The sequence below is a fragment of the Panthera onca genome, chromosome B2 (assembly GCF_046562875.1).
Source record: "Panthera onca isolate mPanOnc1 chromosome B2, mPanOnc1 haplotype 2, whole genome shotgun sequence".
Classification (NCBI taxonomy): domain Eukaryota; kingdom Metazoa; phylum Chordata; class Mammalia; order Carnivora; family Felidae; genus Panthera; species Panthera onca.
In genome coordinates this window covers 101,022,021-101,043,608 of record NC_138343.1, presented here as the reverse complement: position 1 = coordinate 101,043,608, position 21,588 = coordinate 101,022,021, and the positions used below count along the sequence as shown (strand labels likewise).

The following is a 21,588-nucleotide window of genomic DNA, read 5'->3' as shown; positions in this document are numbered from 1 at the left end:
TGTTCTAAAACTGTTACAGTGCAAAACCAATAAAATGTTATTGGCCACATGGAAAACATGTGAGCAGACTGCTGCTGTTGAGAGCTTCACCACATCTGGTTTGGTTATGAGGAAAAGCTGAGTCGGAGCTGAGCAGGAAAACCCACAGACAGCCCTTCTGGCGGAGATGATGGAGGAGCCAGATGCAGCAATATGAGTAGCCTTGAAGCTGCTAGTCCTGGCTGGACAGTGAGGAATAACCTGAAAATAGTGCACTAAGAACTGTTCCTGTAAGGAAAATATTTGTCCATAAGATGGTCCTCATCCTTCCTCACGTAGCTAGTTCAGAAAGTATGAACTTCATTTAAAGATGGCCAGTCAAAAGAACCAAAACAGCATAGTAAAGACAAATAAAAAGAACCGGAAAAAGCCAAACAGTAAATGATAGATGTTAACGTTTTTAAAGTTGCTAAAATTGGTATGGTCCAGAAGAAAACTGTACCTGAACATACAGGCACCTGAAAAGTTACAGAACAGTCACTTCTATAATAGAAGAATAGAAGATAGAACTGAGAATGATCAGGACAATATGGCGAGGTTATTGAAAGGAAGAATATATAATCTGGCTGAACTCATTAACGACATGGAAGAGAAAAACGAAACCATCCCAGAAAAGAAGCCCACATCGGAATCTACTCTGAAGAAAGAGGTATTACTGTCAACACAGGAAGAGACATGCAGGCCAGGATTTGACTGAAGTTAACAACAAGAAATGAAGCCAAGTGTTTAAGTGGATTATGGTGAAAATATTATATGTGGAGCGTACATCCAAGAAATGCACAAAGTTCAATAATTGGAGTCGTAGAATACAGTTGAAAATAATGGAACAGAAGAAAATTATTCAAACATATAATTCAAGAAAGTATTCCAGAAACAAAAAAGAACTTGAATCTGAAGATTGGAAGGGTATACTGTATCCCCAAAATGTAGAATGATCACTACCAAGACATATCTTAGAATATTTAATGGATATCACAGGTAATAAGGAAATGTTTTGGTTGAACAGGCAAATGATTATGGGATCTGTTGTGGAGAAAACATTGTCAAACTGGCTGGTGTCTGGTTTCTCCACAAAACAGTCAACTTTGAGGAAAATGGAGTAATTCTTTACAAAACCAACAAAAAACAAAACAAAGCCCAAGAATTTTTTTCCCAGAAAAAAAAAATGTTTAAGACTCGAAGGCAAAAGGAAAACATATTTAAATAAGCAAGAGCTCATGTATCAGATTCCAAGTTCCCTCTTGAAGAAAGTACTGAAAAACACACTTCAGTCAACCAAAAACTGATAAACAGTTATAAAAGGAATGACATTAAATACTGAAACTATTTAATTCTAAGATTAAGACAAAATCAAATGTAGTGATTATGGTGATAGGAACAGAATGTAAATGGTATAAAACCTTTGTAGAATTGAAATGGCTGACCAAAGTCAAGAAGGGAATAGGCAAGAAGGTAAATTAAGTGTGCCAATTTTATAATTTTTTATATCAAAAAGAGGATCAATAGATAACATTTAAAATTATTAAATATAATAATAATATCAACATAAGTTTGTCTGAAATAGAAAATAAATATGAAATATATGAATTAATGAAAATATTCTGGGAAATGGAAAGGACAGGAAGAGGAAGAAATTGAAAATGTACCGACTTCATCATGGTTTATCAAAGTTTTAGTAGGAAGTCAGTAGTTCCATGACTAAAAAGTAAAAATGAAAACATCATAATCATTAGACCAAGAGAAAGTTTGAAATTATTTTTTAAAAACTCCTTTACAACCTACTCACACACCAGCTGGGAAAATAGAAAGCATAATATAAACTATAGTAACATAACTAAAACCAAGCCTCTTATATAAAAATATAGAGACATTAAACACAGTCATCAAATAAAAAAAGCTTTACAACTACATATTACAAATAGGCAGCAAAGCAATTTTACTTAGAGGTTTCTTACATCACTGTGGATCTGAAGGAGGAAGTTACTCGAAAAGATTGAAAACTAAGGAACTGAGGGGCTCCTGGACGGCTCAGTTGGTTAAGGGTCTGATTTTGGCCCACGTCATGATCTCACGGTTCATGAGTTTGAGCCCCGTGTCGGGCTCTGTGCTGACAGCACGGAGGTTGGAGCCTGCTTCAGATTCTCTGTCTCCCCCTCTCTCTACCCCTCCCTCACTCATGGTCTGTCTCTCTCTCTCAAAAATAAATAAACATGAAAAAAGAAAGAAAGAAAGAAAGAAAGAAAGAAAGAAAGAAAGAGAGAAAGAAAACTAAAGAACTGAAAAGACATACTAGGCAAACATAAACAGAAACCAGAGGCTGTGATTTTAATAGATGAGCTTGAATTTGGGGGAAAACCATTAAACTAGACGGAGGCTAGACTCCAGTTTCAAACCTCATGAATATCTAACCATAGGAGTATATCCATACCAAAGAGCACTGTGTTAGTAAACATAAAGAAATAGAGAAGAAAAAAAAGGAGAAATTGAAATATATTAATAGTAGAAAACTTTAGGAGTGCATGGGAGGCTCAGTCGATTGAGCGACCAACTTCAGCTCGGGTCCTGATCTCGTGATTCATGAGTTCTAGCCCCACGTTGGGCTGGCTACAGTCAGCACAGTGCCAACTTTGGATCCTCTGTCCCCCTCTCTCTCTGCCCCTCCTTCCCCAATGCTCTCTCTCTCTCTCTCTCTCTCAAAAATAAATAAGTATTAAAAAAAATAGCAGGAAATTTTAATTCACTTCTCACAGTCAGTGATACTTCAAGTGGATACAAAATTAGTAAGAAAATAGAAGACATAAATAAACAGCATGATATTTTTAAGGTAGATCTAATTAACATATCAAACTGGTTATCTTGAAAACAGAAATGACAATTTATTTTTAAGAGCACATGGAATATTCACAGAGATATTTATAAAAGGTAAAAAAAAAAAAAAACAAATTAGGGGCACCTGAGTGGCTCAGTTGGTTAAGCATCTGACTTTGGTTCAGGTCATGATTTTCCTGTTTGTGAGGAAAAGCCCTGTGTCAGGCTCTGTGCTGACAGCTCAGAGCCTGGAGCCTGCTTTGGATTCTGTGTCTCCTTCTCTCTCTACCCCTCTCCTGTTCAAGCTCTGTTTGTCTCTCTCAAAAATTAATAAACATTAAAAAATATTTTAAAAAATAATAAATATACGCATATATATTTGTATGTATTTATGTGTGTGTGTGTATATATATGTATATGTGTATGTATATGTGTGTTTTATATATAGAGATATATGTATACACATATGCATCATTTTATATATATATATATATATATATATATATATATATATATATATATATGTATATGTATATATCAGCTTTCCAAATTACAATGCAAAAAGACTAGAATTTTAAGACAAAAAAAACAAAAACAAAAAAACCAAACAAACTTACTATCTACAGGTTTTACTAACATCACCCTCTACCCACCCACAAAAATCTTCTCTTAAACAACTCTAGGGTCCGGAAGAAAATAAAAAGACAAAATAACAGAATATGTTCTAGTTAGAACAAGGCTACAAAGAAGACATTCCATATCCTTTTAAATAAGTACACTAAACATCTAAATAAAGAGCATAGAGCATGAACAATCAAACAAATTTATAAAAAGAAGAATTTCAAAAGCAGTTAATTGGAAGCATTAAAATGGTAGAATTATTTTTAAGAGTAAGTATGTTGCATTTAAAGAATAACAAAACAAGGGGCACATGGGTGGCTCAGTAAGTTAAACGTCCGACTCTTCATTTTGGCTCATGTCATTATCTCACAGTTCGTCAGATCTAGCCCCACTTTGGGCTCTGCAGTGACAGTGTGGAGCCTGCTTGGGATTCTCTCCCTCCCTTTCTTTCTGCCCCTCCCCCACTTGTGGTTGCTTGCTCTCTCTCTCAAATAAATAAACTTTAAAAAAAAAAAAACTTAAAAAAAGGAATAACAAAACTCAAGTAGGCTTAACCAAATAAGATAAAAAGGAGAAAAGGCCAACTTAACTGTATAAAAATGATGAAAAGGAAATATCAACAATGAAAGAATTCTAGAATCCTAAGTATCCACTTTGATTAATTCTATGGAAAAAAAAAAACCCTGAATGGAATGGTTTTCCAGGAAAATATATATTAGAAACCCCATAAGAACTAGGAAATAGAAAGATATCAGTTAGTCTGGAAGAAGCAGAGGCAGTTATCATAAAATGACATCTTTCCAAAAGACAGTTGGCTACGCATCTGTCTTTGGCTCAGGTCGTGACCTGGTCACGTATGATTGTTTTACAGGCAACGTAACCTTTTAAGTATAACCCCTAACCTTTTAAGTACAGATTTCAATGCTTTCACAGTGATCCAGAACATAGAAAAGAAAGGAAAGTGTCTAAAATGTCTTCTTAAAGTAATACATTTATTGCAAAATCCAATAAGAGGACACCAAAAAAGAAAATTAATAGTTCTCAAACTGTGGTCAGACAATCTCTAGAGTCCCCCATGACACTTCCAGGGAATTCGGATGGTCAAAACAATTCTCATATAGGGGCACCTGGGTGGCTCAGTCGGTTGAGCATCTGGCTTTGGCTCAGGTCATGATCTCGCGGTTTGCTTTCCCAAGATGGTGGAGGGAGAGGCAGGCTATGAATGTTTATGATCATTTGTTCCAATTATCTCTATTTCCGGATGTGAGAACGTAAATTCTGGCATCTGCTTGGTCCATTACTTGCCTGTAATATTGGGGCAGTCCTCGGACGCCTTGAAAATTCCCAGCTCCCATTTGTAAAGTGACAGAGATGCAATGATACTAAATTCGAGTCAATTCCCTGATTAAGTGATTTTCACAGATTTGAAAAGTTGGAGCTGTAAAGGCTACGAACCTTGATAACAAGTAGATGGAATCATCTGCCCTGTACCTGGAGGTTTAAGACAAAAACCTAAAGCAAAACACTAACAGAACCACAACACCCCTTTTCGGTCTCCTCGTGAGCAACCTCCAGGGGGTGGTTCAGACTTGGCCACTCTCAGCCTACTCTCAAAGCAGCATATTCTTCTATAACTAGGAAGTTCAAGAGAAACTGTATGTGGCTGGATTGTTGGCAACATGCTGAAGTACAAAGGCTTGGAGCCTGCTTTGGATTCTGTATCTCCGTCTCTGTCTGCCCCTCCCCTGCTCACACTCTCTCTCTGTCTCTCAAAAATAAATAAAGATGTTAAAAAAAGATTTTAAAAAACAATTCTCACAATAATCCAATGAAATTGTCACTTTGACCATGTGGACAGTTACACTCACGGTAACCGTGCTGGCAGCTTCGCATGAGTCAAAGCAGCGCAACCAACTGTATTCTTCACAGCTGTGCACTTGAGCTAAAAAATGAGCCAGTTTCACTTAAGAGTTATTATTGAGTAAAGATTATTAATTCTATTAAATCGCAAACCTTGAGCACGGTCTTTTTAATATTCTGAGTGAGAAAATGGGAAGAAGGCATAAAGAAATTTGACTGCAGTCAAAGCACAATGCTGTTTAGAGGAAAAGTACCTGTATGATTGAATTGAGAACCGAACTAGCTGATTTTTTTTTTCCCCACGGAAAATGCTTCAGACCTGCCAAGGCATGAAATGCCCAATACTGCCCCACCTTGAGTTCTTCCCTGTCAATGTGAATAAAGGGCAAAAAAAAAAACTAAGAAAAGGGACTCTGTAATTCTTTATACTTTTCATGGAGTCACTTTGCAGGGCATAAGAATATTTCAGTAGATTTCTAAATAAATCATGTCTTAAAATTTGTTGACAGTAACATATATAGTTAAATGCAGAAGAAGGACATTTTCACCACTTTCAGAAATTTTATTCTGTGTCTATATCATGGCCACTATGCTAGAAAGTCTGGCCTCAGAATTTCTTCCACATATTTTTTTAAGTTTATTTATTTATTCTGAGAGAGAGAGAGCAAAAACACAAGTCAGGGAGAGGTAGAGAGAGAGAGAATCTCAAGCCGGCTCCACACTGTCAGCGTGGAGCCCAACACAGGACAGGAACTCATGAACCATAATATCATGACCTGAGCTGAAGTCGAATGCTTAGCCAACTGAGCCACCCAGGCACCCCTCCCATATATTCTTAATTTTCAGAATGTGTTCAAAATATCAGTTATGTTTAGCTTTCAATAAAAATATTGCCTAGGCATTCCATGATAAAATTAAAAATTAATATGTTCAAATATCTACATGTCACCCTTTGTACTTCAGCATGTTGCCAACAATCCAGCCACATACAGTTTCTCTTGAACTTCCTAGTTATAGAAGAATATGCTGCTTTGAGAGTAGGCTGAGAGTGGCCAAGTCTGAACCACCCCCTGGAGGTTGCTCACGAGGAGACCGAAAAGGGGTGTTGTGGTTCTGTTAGTGTTTTGCTTTAGGTTTTTGTCTTAAACCTCCAGGTACAGGGCAGATGATTCCATCTACTTGTTATCAAGGTTCGTAGCCTTTACAGCTCCAACTTTTCAAATCTGTGAAAATCACTTAATCAGGGAATTGACTCGAATTTAGTATCATTGCATCTCTGTCACTTTACAAATGGGAGCTGGGAATTTTCAAGGCGTCCGAGGACTGCCCCAATATTACAGGCAAGTAATGGACCAAGCAGATGCCAGAATTTACGTTCTCACATCCGGAAATAGAGATAATTGGAACAAATGATCATAAACATTCATAGCCTGCCTCTCCCTCCACCATCTTGGGAAAGCAAGAGTTTGTATCCTAGAATACTCAATTTGTGTGGGGGGGGGGGAGGGCAGGGGAGATTGCGTATGGATAGTAAATATGCATTTTTACAAGAGAAGGCGCCAATTAAAAAATTGAAGTTATTATAAACCTCAAGGAAGGAAAACTTCAGTTTATTTAAATGCAAATACTGCAGGACAGCAAGGTCTGCCCAAAGCCTCTGTGTGATGACTTATCTTGACTTTAGGAAAAGCCCTCTTCCCCTTGCTCTTTAAAGAAAACTGTTCGGTGGTTTTATACAAGTTGGAATTACATTACCACGCTCTAGTTTATACCGTGACTTTGAGATCAAAGAAGGAAAAGGAACTGATGCTTGCTAGATAGATAGATAGATAGATAGATAGATAGATAGATTATATATAATAAGCAGTTCAACAGCTGAGAAAGATAGCATATGGCAGTAGAAGCAAAAGTTGCTTTGATTTGGGAGAGAGAAGTGAGAAGTACTCCTGAGTCAAAGCTCAATGCCACCTGAATGAGATGATTTATTTTTGTGCAGCAGGATGAACTTTGTGTGGGTACAGATTTATGGCAAATACACAAACACCTACACAGATCTCATTTGGGGTTTGAAGAAACACCATTTTCCCCTGACAGAAATGATTACATGTGCAATAATAATAGCATTTTCATTTAATGAAAGTGGGTTTCTTCAAATCCCTAAAAGCATAAAGCATTTGTTAAAATGAATTAGCTTATTTTCAATAAGCTTTTCAGCAAAAGACGGGATAGATGAATGACAGGTAAGGTTGGATTGACGGGCTTAAACTCTAAAAATAATAGAGCTCCAAGTAAGCTAAATTTACTCCAAGCAATCAAATAAAATCACACCAATGGCTCTCTTCCAATACCTCTTCAGAAGTTTTCTATCCCAGCAACTATTTTTTCTTACAGTTTATAAAGTAAGATTTGAATGACACTCTCTGGGGCTTCTCCAGCACTCCTCAAACTGCTTTCAAAATTTAAATTCTTGATTAGAAACATTCTTTCCCTCCTGGCTTACAAGAGAAAGGGAGACACTATCACCCACATTTGTGTGTTTCACATCATCCCTTGTTCAGGTTTGCTTCATTTTAGTGTTCAAAGTCGTGCGTATGAACTTTCAGTATCTCGCGAATGGCCACAAACCTGAATGGATCAGCAGAGTCAGGAGGCGACTTTTGCTACGCTGGAGGGGAGATGTCTGTCTACTGCAACCCAGAGAAGGAGTGGTGACTCCACTAGTAAAATGACGGCACCAGTATCATGAGCCAGGACCCAGCAAAGGTGCCTATGATTGAAACCTGACATTAATACTGTCCTCATCCATTGTGACATGATACACAGAAGTGTCAGGATTCATCACAACCTGGTCACAAGGATAATCACAGACTACCTTTCCTTACAAACTTGTGAGTGTGGATGAAGTGACCTTAATGTTAATAGTCAAAATTCAATACTCAACATTCAGTGGGCATCCGTTCTTGTTTTTGCCTATAACAATCTCAGCCATCTCTGCTACATAGTCACCCCCACTACAAAGTGGGTCTTTCCAAGAGACACCCAAGGGATATCACATGTGCTTCCAGGATTTGTGCTATAGCCATGGCATGGCATCTACAATGTCTGTTTGCCTGACTCTTCGTTGATGTCAACTGCCCATAAAGCCATGGGGGGAACTTCATCAATGCTGCTGCTGACAGTACCCCCTCAGAACAATGTCAGAACTCCTGCCAGAAATGTTTCCAAAGGCACAGACTTCATCTTCCCCAGGGGTATGCGTTCCATCCATTTTGTTCTCCAGCCTACATTCAGCATCAACCAAACTGCCCGCAATAAAGTAGACAATATCCAATGAATAAAAGAGGAAAATCCTCAAAATTAGGTGCTTGTCTTAAATCACCATGTTTTTGAGGCACTGCAAAATTCCCAAGTGAACTTACTTGGTCTTTTGTGTGACACACTGAGAATTTATCTTCCGTTACAGTAGGAAAGACTAATTCACTAACCCTTGGTAAATGCAGTGATGCATGAAATCCTTTATAGAAGAGCCCCAACACGATCATTTGGATGAGTAGGGTTTGCTTATTGTATCCTCTCATGGTCTGTTGCACAAATATACAGATGTGCTTAAGTTTCTCTAAGTGACCTTGGAATCATTTACCTCCTATTATATGTATTTGGATCACTGGCCCCTTTCATTATCGTCCTTTTGATGAACTAACCTGTAGTATTCCTGTAAAGTTATTTATCTTAGATTTTACCCTCTCACAGAAGTCTTCATGACCTTTTCTGCCTTTCCAATGTGCTCTCACAGCATGCTTTATTTGGCAATTTCTTAGCCAAATATGGTTCACCTGTGTTTCATGATGTATATCCTCCTCTAGACTCTAGACACTAGAATATGTTCTTTGAAGGAAGCAAATGCTTCTTAGTTCTTCATTGTATTCTCAGTACCTGGAAATAGCCCAGGAGATGTTTGCGCTCCAGGAATGTTAAGAGAATGACCTACAATGCATCACTGAGAGAACGTCCTAAACATATTAAATGTCTACAAGACACTTAGAGTTAAAAATTAATTTCATTAGTCATAAGGAACCATATTGATTGAATCCCATTCAATTAGAGAGCAACTTATTATTACCTCTGGTCAATGCAAAGTAAATTACACTCTTGAACTACTTTGTTAAGACTTATTTAAACGGCTATTGTAGCTCATTTTGTACGCCAGCTATTTTCGCTTAGGTCTGGTGTGATTCAACTAAATAGAGTTCATCCTATTCAGTCACTATTGCTTCCTTGTTATTTGTTCTTTAAAAATATAATTGTTGCGGGGAGCGGTGGGGGGCACCTGGGTGGCTCAGTCGGTTAAGCGTCCGACTCTTGATTTTGGCTCAGGTCGAGATCTTGCAATTTGTGAGTTCGAGCCCCACATCAGTTTCCACACACTGACAGTGCAGAGTCTGCTTGGGATTCTCTCTCTCTCTCTCTCTCTCTCTCTCTCTCTCTCTGCCCCTCCCCCACTTGCTCTCTCTTAGTCGAAGTCTTTGTTTACTTAGTACTTACATTCATGTGGATGGCAATAGACAAAAAATAAATAAATAAGCAAGAATATAAACACATAGTGATAAGTACTAACGTGGAAGGTACTTTGAGAGAATGACACTAAGGGACTTCAGTTTAGGCAATCAGAAAGGTTTCACTGAAGAGGTGACATTGAATTTGAGGCTTGCCAGCTGAGGAAGCAACTAATGCAGGAACTCTAAGGTGGGACCCAGCCTGGCACATTCCCAGAAGGAGAATGTCTTCCTTCCCTCATTCTCACACATTTAAGGTGTGGGTATGCTTGTCTCCGGCATGTAAATATCTGTGTGTGACATGGAAAAAATACAGAAGAAGCCTCAGGTAGAAAACAAAACTTTAAATTTTATGAGTTAAATTTTAGAAAAGAGTTTCTGAGGAAAAGTCTTTATAAAAGGCTGGGGGTTCAGACGAGTGGCCTCCATTCCTACCCTATCCTTCTTTTGGTTTCCTTTAATATAATGGGGACAAGCCGACATAGGTCTAAGTGTTCCCAGAAGGTTGGCGTCACCCCCCCAGACACCTGGTTGGCCTATCTGATCCAGGCTGCCTCTGGCCAAAGTTGATTCCTTCTGGTCCCCAATCTGATCTAAAGCTATGCCTTGTCTCGTTACCAATAGATTAAAAACATTCGTCTTTCTCAAGTTTTCATATTTTCCCGATTTGAAATTACCAGCGAATGCCTTCCTCTAAATCACTGTAATCTGTCTGAGAGACAGCTTTATTCAGAACTGATGAACAGGACTATGCTAAAGTCACAGCAACTCATATCTACCCACTCTACAATGCCCCTGAGCTGTGACATGCCCCACTCAGGCATTTCTTATAGGGGAGTTAAAGAAGTATTTTCTCAGCTCTCTTTATTTACTTAAGGAGTCTGAGTAGCCTAAACACATTCTGAGTAGTCGAAATGTCTTTTTAAAAGACCTACTTTTAATCAATTAATCTCTTTGTACAACTTTGTCTTATTAACTTATTTGGTCAAACCAATGAGAGTGAGGAGAAACTGTACTTGGGAAGGAACATTATGAACCATCCACATTTATTATTATTATTATTATTATTATTATTTCCCCCCAAAATCAAAATGTGAATAGAATTTGAGTGAGGAAAATAGGAACAAATAAAACTACACTTCTTCCTCTTCTTCTTCCCCTTCTCCTGCTCTCCTTCCCTTTCTCTTCCTTTCATTTCCTTCCTTTTTCTTTCCTTCACTTCTTTTCCTTCCCTTCCTAAACAATTCATTCCCCAAGTATTAGGTAAGGAAGGGCAAGGTCAATGTTGGAAAGAAGAGGGAGAACAATCAGATCAGGTAATAGAGGTTGAGAGGGATGGAAGCTCACACAGTGGGGCAGGCTAGCACAGAGTGTCGGAGCCCATGGGGCTGAGAAGGATATCAGAGTGAGAGAGTGGCCCAATATGAGGCCTCAGGGCCCAAACAGGGGAAGGAGAGCATCTGTGTGGGGTGGGTATGGTCTCAGATTGCTTCCACACAGGGGACCGATCAGTAAATAAATACACCAAGAATATTGAAAGCCAAGTGTCTCACTGTTGGAGATGAGAGTTGAAATTATGGTAAGGGAGAAAACTCAAGTAAGTCTTGTGACTTTGGATTGAAATTGAAGGCACTAGTGTGAACATGTCGTTTTCAATATATACAGATAGATGTATCAATAGAGTTGTAAGTGTGTGTGCCTAAACGCATATATCCACAGGTACACATATATACATATATCCACAGGTACACATATATACATGTATTATTTTCATGGTCAGTTCAGGCCACTGTAACAAAGTACTGTAGATTGGGTGGCTTATAAACAACAGAAATTTATTTCTTACAGTTCAGGAATCCAGAAGGCTGAGACCAGGATGCCCACATGGTTGAGTTCTGGTGAAAATCATCTAAGTTGCAGACTGCTGACTTCTCACTGTGTTTTCACAAGATGGGGAGCACCGGGAAGCAACAAGCTCTGTGGTGACTCTTATAGGGGAAGAAATCCCATTCATGAAGGCTCTGCCCTCATGGCTTCATCTAATCCTAATCACCTCCAAGAACACCACCTCCTAATACCATCACATAGGGAGATAGGGTTTCAACATATGAATTCTGGGGGACACACATATTCAGTTTGTCACAATTATCTAGCTCTAGTCCCTGAGAGATCCTGGGAACAATAAATTCCAGGTAACAAGAAAGCACGCCTAATGACCACATCAAAGTTTCTGAACAACATTTCCACCTAAAAAAACTGGGGCTTGTGGGAGAAACAGTTGATTCTAGGACTGGGGCAGGGAAAGTACAAGATAATTCCAGAACGTCTGTTTTGTTCCAGAAAGTAGAAAAAACAGAGACATTCAAAGAATAATGGAATCTTATGCAAGTTCACAGGAACCAACTTGAAAGATTCCCCCTGGCCAAATATAGGACGATTTAAACATCAACTAAATAATGATACTAATGAATTATTTACCCATTGGGTAAAACAGAAATCTATACTTACGCAAATAAATTAAATACACTGAAAATTTGATGAGAAAAGGGATATAAACATGGCCTCAAACTATCTTCCTGCAAATACTCATTAACTCAATACCCACTAACTCAGAGGAAAAAAGGAGTAACTTCACAGTGGAGAAGCTTGTCAGATACCACTTTGATCAAGTTCACCAACCTTAATGTCAGTGGTATCACGGTAACAGTACAGATCAAAATTATAGAAGTGAAAACATTTCTGAGTTATTTCTGTCAAAAATGCATAACCTGAATCTCATCATGAGGAAACATCAGACAAATCAAGTTGAGGGATGTTCTATGAAATAACAGGCCTATAACCTTCAAAAGTGCCAAGGTCATAAAAGTCAAGGACAGACTAAGGAACCACTCCGCACTGAGGTAGATTAACAAGCTATGAAAACTAAATACAGCATGTGATACTGGACTGGATCCCTTGACTATGAAGGATGTTATTGGGACAACTGGTAAAACTCTAACGGAGTCTGGCAGTTAGATGGTAGTGATATGTCTGTGTTAATTTCCCGATTACGATACTCCGAGGGTGGTTATGTTTGTAGGAAATGCATGCTAAAGTATTCAGAGGTGATGGTGCATCATATTAGCAACTTACTCTCCAGTGGTTCAGGGAAAGAAAAAGATTTTTGTACTAGCAACTGTTTTGTGGGCTTGAGATTTTTTCAAAATAAGAGAAAATGAGTAAATAAAAGGGACACATGCGGCTCGATCCTACTTTTTTTCACTGTCTTCTTCTCTCTTCTAAGGGTAAGAAATGCCTAGAATTAGAGAATTTTTTTGCAACTGAGATAAGATGCCCACCTACCAACCATACTGGTGCATAAAAATGTAAGTGCTATTTGTTTAAGCTTCCATGCCAAGCCCATCCTGAGTTCTTAGCTTGGGTAAAAATAAGATTCCATTGATTATGGAAATAAAGAAAAAGAAAGCAAGGAGAAATAAAGATAGGAACAAGTATTTCTTTCGCCAGGCACATATGTCTTCTTGTCTAATCTTCTCGGTAACCTAGTTTAATAAGTATTATTATCACTGCTAGCTCTTAAATCATTAAACTGGGGCTCAAATAAACTTTTTGGTGAAAGCCACACACAATAAGCTGGTAATCCATCCTGGTTCTGCCCTTTGGGGGAAGGGCTGGTTGATGGGCACGTGTCCATATTTATCCATGTGAACTTCTCATGAAGGGTATGGAAATCTCCCAGCTCTGAGAGAAGCGATAGTAGGGATTCCCACCTGCCAAAAGCATGATCCCACCTTGATATTTGAAATGATGTGCTGTTACTGTTGATGTGATGGGGAACGGGAAGCCTGGAGGAGGAACAGAGGAAGGAAAAGTAACAAATTAATAGATGCACTACTGGAAAAAGCACTGCCTACTGAAAAAAGATTTGTGAAATGACATTTTTCATGCCCAAAATGAAGACTGAAGGCAGGGCAAAAATAAGGAGTTTCTCCTTTTTATTTATCCAAAGATTAAAAATCGGTGATTTTATTGATCTTTAATTTAAAAACACTATGCTCTTTTTTAAATATTTATTTATTTTTGAGAGAGAGAGAGAGAGAGAGAGAGAGAGAGAGAGAGAAAGAGGCAGCACGAGTGGGGAGGGGCAGAGAGGGAGGGAGACACAGAATCTGAAACAAGCTCCAGGCTCCGAGCCGTCAGCACCGAGCCCAGCGTGGGGCTCGAACCCACCAACTAAGAGATCTTGACCTGAGACGAAGTGGGACACTGAACCCACTGAGCCACCCAGGCGCCCCAAAAACCGCTATGCTCTTGAGCAGAGTAAAAAGGAAACTATCCGTTCTTTCATTATCATCAATGACATTGATTAATCAGCCACAGAATGCAGGTTATTATAAGACCTTACAACCAAAATATCTTTTATTTCAACACAATCACCGTTCCATCCTCAGTGAGTAGGGGAGGCAAGGAGTGTGTGTGAAGGTGAAAACAGGTTCGTGTGCAAAGGTGCTCGGACTTGGCGTCCCTATCATGTTACACAGAAATAGCAGTGTTTAAATTATTTATGAATAAATGAAGGAATTTAACTCACAGTTCGCCCGTTTTCAGCTGAATGCACCTCCACTTAGTCTGCTTTACTGGGGTCAAGTGCCTCAGCATGAATGCATTCTTTGTCTGATCTATTTATAAACACTCACATACACCTGTAGCAGTTTATTTGTGTGTTTCACAGCTTGGTTCAAGTTGAGAAACATTGTATAGAAAAGATGCCTAATTGACTTGGCCTTACCAACCACGGCCAACGAAATGGGCTCTACACTTTTATTGTGTGAAACAGTTCTAGAGCCCTTTAACACTGTGAGGAACTAACTTCCCTTTCAATGGTTTGTCAGGTACTACTACTTTGATTTGTAGCAACAAACACTGACATTTTCATACATTACACAATGCTAGACAGTGTCTGTAAGTTAAAGAGAGCAAAGGGATTAAGGTTTAGAGAGGTTAAGGGAGAAAAATCAGCTACACAAAAGTTTTTTTTTTTTTTTGCATGTTTTAAGACTATTTTAAATTCCAATTGGCCTGGAGTCATTTTGCATCTGTCTTTCTAACAAAGGAATCTAAAAATTTCAGTTTTAGAGGGAGGTTAAAAATAACACCTTGCTTTAAAAAGGACAAATTTGCAATTAGTTAGCAAGTAGATTTATGCTTTAGAATTTCCTAAACCAAAACTCACTCTGTGTGTGTGTGTGTGTATTTAAGGCCAGTTGCCACTGTAATCAAATAAGCCGCCCTGGGCCCTCTCACAGCGTCGCTGTCAAGCTGATCACGTTTTTATCACCATCATTTTTCAGGGAGGTACTTTAATGAAAGTCATATTATATTTCACTGCAAGTTAATAAAGATCCAACAGCCATTAATTTCCCAGCAGTTGTTTTTAATGGTTGTGAATTTCGTGTCAGAATGTAAAATGCCAGGATACCATCGTCACGGAGCCCTTTTGGGCAGAGCACCCCCAGCTGCAAGAGCAGTATGTTACTGCCCTTCTTAACTGCGAGGTTCATAACTATTAACCTCTTGGCGAGAATGGCCAGAGCCGCCATGTGGGAAATCCTGGCCCCCTACGATCAGGCAGATTGAAAAGAGCCCTAGGCAGGGACAGCATGGCATCAGCAGCCCAGCTCAGCCCAGCCCAGCCCAGCCCCCGAAGGCTTCCTCCTGGCTGATTCTTTGGACTAATTTTAAAACGAAGTGCTTCAACTCTTTAATCAGCATCACACAACTCTGAGGAACAACTCTAAAAATTGGGTTTCCATGGTAACAACGGGAGACTGATTCACAAGTCCTCATATTGCCTACCTAACCTATTTAATTACGCAGGAACCATTAAACTGTGTGTGTGTGTGTGTGTGTGTGTGTGTGTGTGTGTCTGTGTGTGAAAGTTATATATACGTATATATTCCTGCCTGGAATTAATGCCGCATGGAATTAATTGCTAAGCCGTATTTTAATAGGATTTAAAAATACGTATGTCTGGGAAAACCTTCAACATTTATGAAAAAAGACGCAGAGAATGAAATCCCAAATATTTGTTTTGGGATGTCATCTCAATTGATTTACAAGCTCTGCATAAGCTAAACCTTGTATGATAAAAATTACTTCGGAATGCTTGGTGTCAATATACCTAGAATATTAAATTATTTACCTGAAAAATAAGGACCAATTATCCTTCCTTTCGATTCACCTGAGTTTAGCACTAAATAAATACATAAATAGAGGAGATGGGCAGGGCAGGGCAGGGGGAGCGATAGGTTATCTGCGTCTCTTTCCCTTTGTCTCCGAAGCGTTCATTTACTCTTTCAGCACACATCAATGTGCTGATCAGTCAGTCAATGTGTGGATATCATGGAGTCTCCTGCTCTGCACACGGTTCAGGGGATAAGTCAGGAAAGACAGACAAGCAAATAGTTCATGCTAAAATTGATGAACATGCCGTGTGCAGTCTGTAGGGGTGAGCCAGGAAGACTTTCTGGAGGAGGTGAAATCTGAGCTGAATTTTGATAGATGAAGAGGAATCTGTATTCTTGATACATGGATAATGAGGGAAGGATCAAAGGCATCAGAAAATAAACAGAAAACGCCAAGCAAAGAAGACACTTCAAGGAAGTGCAAGCGGTATGCTGTGGCTAGAATGTGGGGTGCACCAGGAGGGCAGGCGGTCTGGCTGGAGGGACAGGCAGCCATCACTCAGGGTAAGGAGAGACATGAAAGGGTTTCTAGAGTATCTCCATTTTAGAAAGGTCATGCTGGTGGCCATTGAACAATGTACTGAAGGAGGGCTACAGTTGAGATGTGCTCTGTAAAAATCCAGAGAGAGATGGTGAGGGACGTATCTGGAAAAGAAGAGGTAAAGACGCCAGGTTTGGTGATTGATTTTATCTGGGCAGTGAGAGGAGCAGTTTGGGGGGTCATCCAAGTTTTGTGTTTGAATTACTGACTTCTTCAAAGAAATATTGGCCATTATTATCTCCCATTTTCTCATATTACCCCAATTTCTCAAGCCACTTAATTCAGGATTCTGCCTCTGCCAGTCTACTAAAATAATTCACACTTAATACATCTGACTTCAATGTTGCTAAATCCAAAGGATCCTTACACTGTGGGATAAATAGCCAATAATGCAGCATGAGGGTAGGCTCCCCACCTGTAAGCTTCAGAGTGGGTGTATGCTGTCCCTTGCAAGTGTACTTTTCAGAATCAGACCATTTTTGCAGTCTACATTCTCTCCTGCCTCAGTGAGAGCACCAGCCTCCAATTTTCCATGACCGTCATCACTGAGCAATCTTGGCCCTCCTGCCATCCAGCTGCCATTCTGGCCTGGACAACACGCAGGAGACAATTAAGGTCACCCATTCCATAATTGGAGCCACAGAATGCAGAGCTCAGCAGCCAAAGAAGAAATGAACACCAAGATTGTATCTGAAGAAAGACTAATGAGCAATATGTTCACTGAAAATAAAGACCAGCCGTGCATTTAAAGAGACAGCTCCAGTCCTGAATTACGAAGTAACTTGACACGTTTCTTGTCTCCCAAACCCCAAAGCATATGGCTAATGCTCCAAGCAGGGAGTTCCCATTCTGAGTGATCTAATCCACTTTCCATTTTGTATTCCCCTGGATCAAGAAGAGTCCTTCACCAAACCTAATTCTTGTGTGTAAATTAGTGTTGATTTAATGAATGGCTTAAATTATTTTCTTTTTGAAATCAACATTCAGGTGAAATATCTTCAAATTCACTATGTGTTGAAGGTTTCCTGATTCTTCGTTTTATGCTTGTATTGTTTCTGGCAGTAACACCCAACCCTTTGCACTTGGAGAGCCACTTAATCCAACCAGCATGGCTGTGGAAAAGTGACATGATAATGCTGTCTCAATAAACTTTCACTGATACGCTGACATCATGTTAATGAGGTTCCCTCACGAAGAGATTACAACGGACTCTTATGGACTTTGTAAATTAGGTGATTGTTTCTTACGTTTTCTATTTCATGTTCAGCTATATAAAAATAAGTAGCCGGTAGCAATAAGGAATTTACTGCTATTTTTTAGTAACAGAATAACAGATTGCTCTCTCTCCTGTTCCAGATGTGTCATATTTTCACACAAATCTCTGCATGCAGAGATTCTGCAGTAATGGCTCCAAGATATTGGCATATCCCATTCAATTTAAGGCCCAGCAATATGATGGGAATAGTCTTCTTAATTCTCTTTCTAACCACCTAGCCCAGGAGAAAGAGAGTTATAGGATTAAAGCCACTGCTGTCACATAAGATTCATATATCCACACATAAATTAGATTCAGAACATAGATCTCTCCTATACTCTGGGCTGTACCGAAAAAATAAATAAATAAACAATAAAAATCTCCCCAGTGGTCAGATAACTGGACATTACACAAAATAGGTTACAGAGAAGATATATGAAAACAAGTTGTTGTGACACATCTTAATGGAAGGATAAGACTGTAGAAAAAGGCATAAAAAAGGTCATACAGGCATTCCTTGTTCTATTGTGTTTCACAGATACTGCATTTTTTTTCTTTTACAAATTGCAAGTTTCTGGTAACTGCATCAAGCAAGCTATCAGCTTCGTTTTTCCAACAGCATTTGTTCACCTTGGGTCTCTTTGTCACATTTTGATACTTCTTGCAACATTTCAAACGTTTTCATTATTAGTATATTTCTTACGGTGATCTGTGATTAGTCCTCTTCGATGTTACTGTTATAACTGTTTTTGAGGCACCATGAACCGTGCCCGTTTAAGGCAGAGAACTTTATTGATGCGTGTTGTGTATGTTCTGACTGTTCTGCCGACTGGTAGTTCCCCCATCTTTCTCCCTCTCCTTGAGAAAAGGAAAAGACAAGGGGGACCAGGAGTTGGCAAGGGCAGAGGTTATGAGGCCTCTAGGTGAAAGGAGGAATCAAAGAAGCAACAGAAAGATGGATAAAGGGTAGATTTAAGATGCTTTACCATGGAAAAGGATCTTCTCCATCATAAAACACAAATAATGAACCTGTCACCTTCGGACCTGTTAGTCTATAAAGACAAAAGTAGCCTACTAGTAGTAATATAACTCATTCACAAGAAGAATTCTAGCTAGCTAGCCCTACTTCAAGTATCTTTAAGTTTTGACATGCAGCCATAGAGCGGCAGGGAAATAGCATATTGAGAATAATTAATGATGAAACAGGCCAGCAGTAAAAGGTTCCTAATAATTGAAAGCAAGCTCCATTGGAAAAAGGGCGATATATTTTGCTACTTTTCTGATGTGATGAAGAGGAATTAGCATCTAATGAATTTCTATGATGCCGTGTTTTTTCTCATGGCATTATCTCAGTTCCTGAAAAATATGGGAGGAGACAGTGGGACAGAATTGGAGGTCAGGCTTTAGCTCATTTAGATTTCAATGTCTGGAGTAAGAATTTTTTCTAATTAAACGCATCATCACAGGGGCGCCTGGGTGGCTCAGTCAGTTAAGCATCTGACTTCAGTTGAGGTCGTGATCTCACAGTTTGTAGGTTCGAGCCCAACGTCAGGCTCTGTGCTGACAGCTTGGAGCCTGGAGCCTGCTTCGGATTCTGTGTCTCCCTCCCTCTCTGCCCCTCCCTGGCTCATGCTCTGTCTCTCTCTGTCTCTCTCTCTCAAAAGTAAATAAACATTAAAAAAAATTTTTTTTTAAATAAATGTATCATCACAGGCCAAACAGTGGAAATTCTGAACAGAATTCCAATTCCATTGGAATTCAAATGCAAATTATATCCAGAATTTCCATTGTTTGACTAAAGAAACATTAAAAATATATTAACTGCAGGCCTGATAAAGTTGAAATTTTGCTTTCCTAATAAAACATTTGACGTGAGAAACATTGAAGACTCCTTGTCAACATGGATCTGTAAATGCAAACTCTGGCTTAATTTTCTTTGTTGTTGTCATAGTGATGATGGATATAAAATAGGAATTCCAGAATCAAAACCTCTCCACTGTCCAGAATAGAACAAAAACCTAAAATGATGAGCGGAACAGAAGGCAGAGACCCATTTGGCTCCTCATTGAGGAGTAAGCTCTTGGGGCCAGGCTTTGGGTTTTCCTGGGTAGAAAAAGTTGAAGGGGTTCTGGGTGAGTGGGAGTTTTAAGAGCTAGAAAACGAGAGCCAAAATCTACCTGAAGCCAGGACCTCAAGAGTTACTAGAAATAATCTGCTGTGGTTTGTAGAAAGATACCGGGCCCCCAAGAGACAAGAATCATAAATTCAGGAAACTAACTCAGTTGCCCATTTGTTTGGTACCAGGATCATCATGATCCCATTATCCATGACGGTGAAGGATCACAGATGCACTTATAGGGTCTGATTCTGGACCGGCAGCCCTGGGAGGCTGGGGGGATGCAATCACAAAACTCAAAGCCAGAGAAGTGTCAGCAGAGGACAAGAATGAGCAAGAGAAATAAAAATAGAAGAAAAGTAAAAAGCGAACACATTGCATTTTTTTCTACTCAGAATAAGACTTGAAAACCAATATTCTAAAATGTCTAATGTTAAATTTTTAAAAAATCAACTACCAGCTCATGTAATTCATGAAATTACATTTATATAACAAGCAAAATTTCTTATAATATTCAATCGTCATAAATTAAATTTTAATAAGTATAATCGGAACACACACAAAGTAGGAAACTAGAAAATAATTTCAGGGGCGCCTGGGTGGCTCAGTCAGTTAAACATCTGACTTCGGCTCAGGTTGTGATTTCGAAGTTCATGAGTTGGAGCCCTGTGTTGGGCTCTGTGCTGACAGCTCAGAGCCGGGAGCCTGCTTCGGACTCTGTGTCTCCCGCTCTTTCTGCCCTTCCCCTGCCCATGCTCTGTCTCTTTCTCTCAAAAATAAATAAACATTGAAAAAATTAATAAAAAAAGAAAAGAATTTCAAAAATTATACGTCTACTTTAAAAGGTTGCATCTAGGCAATTAAAACACAGAAACACTATTACATTAGTAACTTTTTGAAATTCTGCAAACTTATTAGTGAAATAGTGATTTCTCTTTCTTAAATACTTGGAGATCAAAGTATATAAATAAATATTTGAAGCTTTGGATGTGACAGATGGGCTCGCTTTTTGTGTATTAACTTATCAAGTTTGGAATTACTCCTCGCAGGGAGTAAAGTAATGCACGCTAAAATGTTTCATGTATTTTGTTTTAATTACATTAGTAGTAGAGAAATTAAATTCACAAGAAGTCTCAGGACGTTTTTTTAGCTTTTATCCAAAATGAAGCAAATAACTGAATTTTCAAATGCCGTATGCAATTCTTCACTGCTATGCAGATTGAACAATTTACATCACAGAGTTATACCTAGTTTTAAATTAAACTCTGATGGAACGAACTGGGGGTTGCTAGAAGGGAGGAGAGTGGGGGATGGGCTAAATGGGTGATAGGCATTGAGGAGGGTACTTGTTTGGGGGCGTCTGGGTGCCTCAGACTCTTGATTTTGGCTCAGGTCATGATCTCACCAGTCTTGAGTTCAAGCCCTGCATCAGGCTCTGCGTTGACAGAATGGAGCCTGTTTGGGATTCTCTGTTGCCCTCTGTCTCTGCCCCTCCCCTGTTCATGCTCCCTTTCTTTCTCTCAAAATAAATAAATAAACATTTTTTTAAA

General features: G+C 39.0%; 1 pseudogene; it reads left to right on the top strand.

The window, feature by feature from the left end:
* The first annotated feature begins 568 nt into the window (after window positions 1–568).
* LOC132668000 (CWF19-like protein 1 pseudogene) overlaps window positions 569–21,588 on the top strand; it is a 127,475-nt pseudogene continuing 106,455 nt past the window's right edge.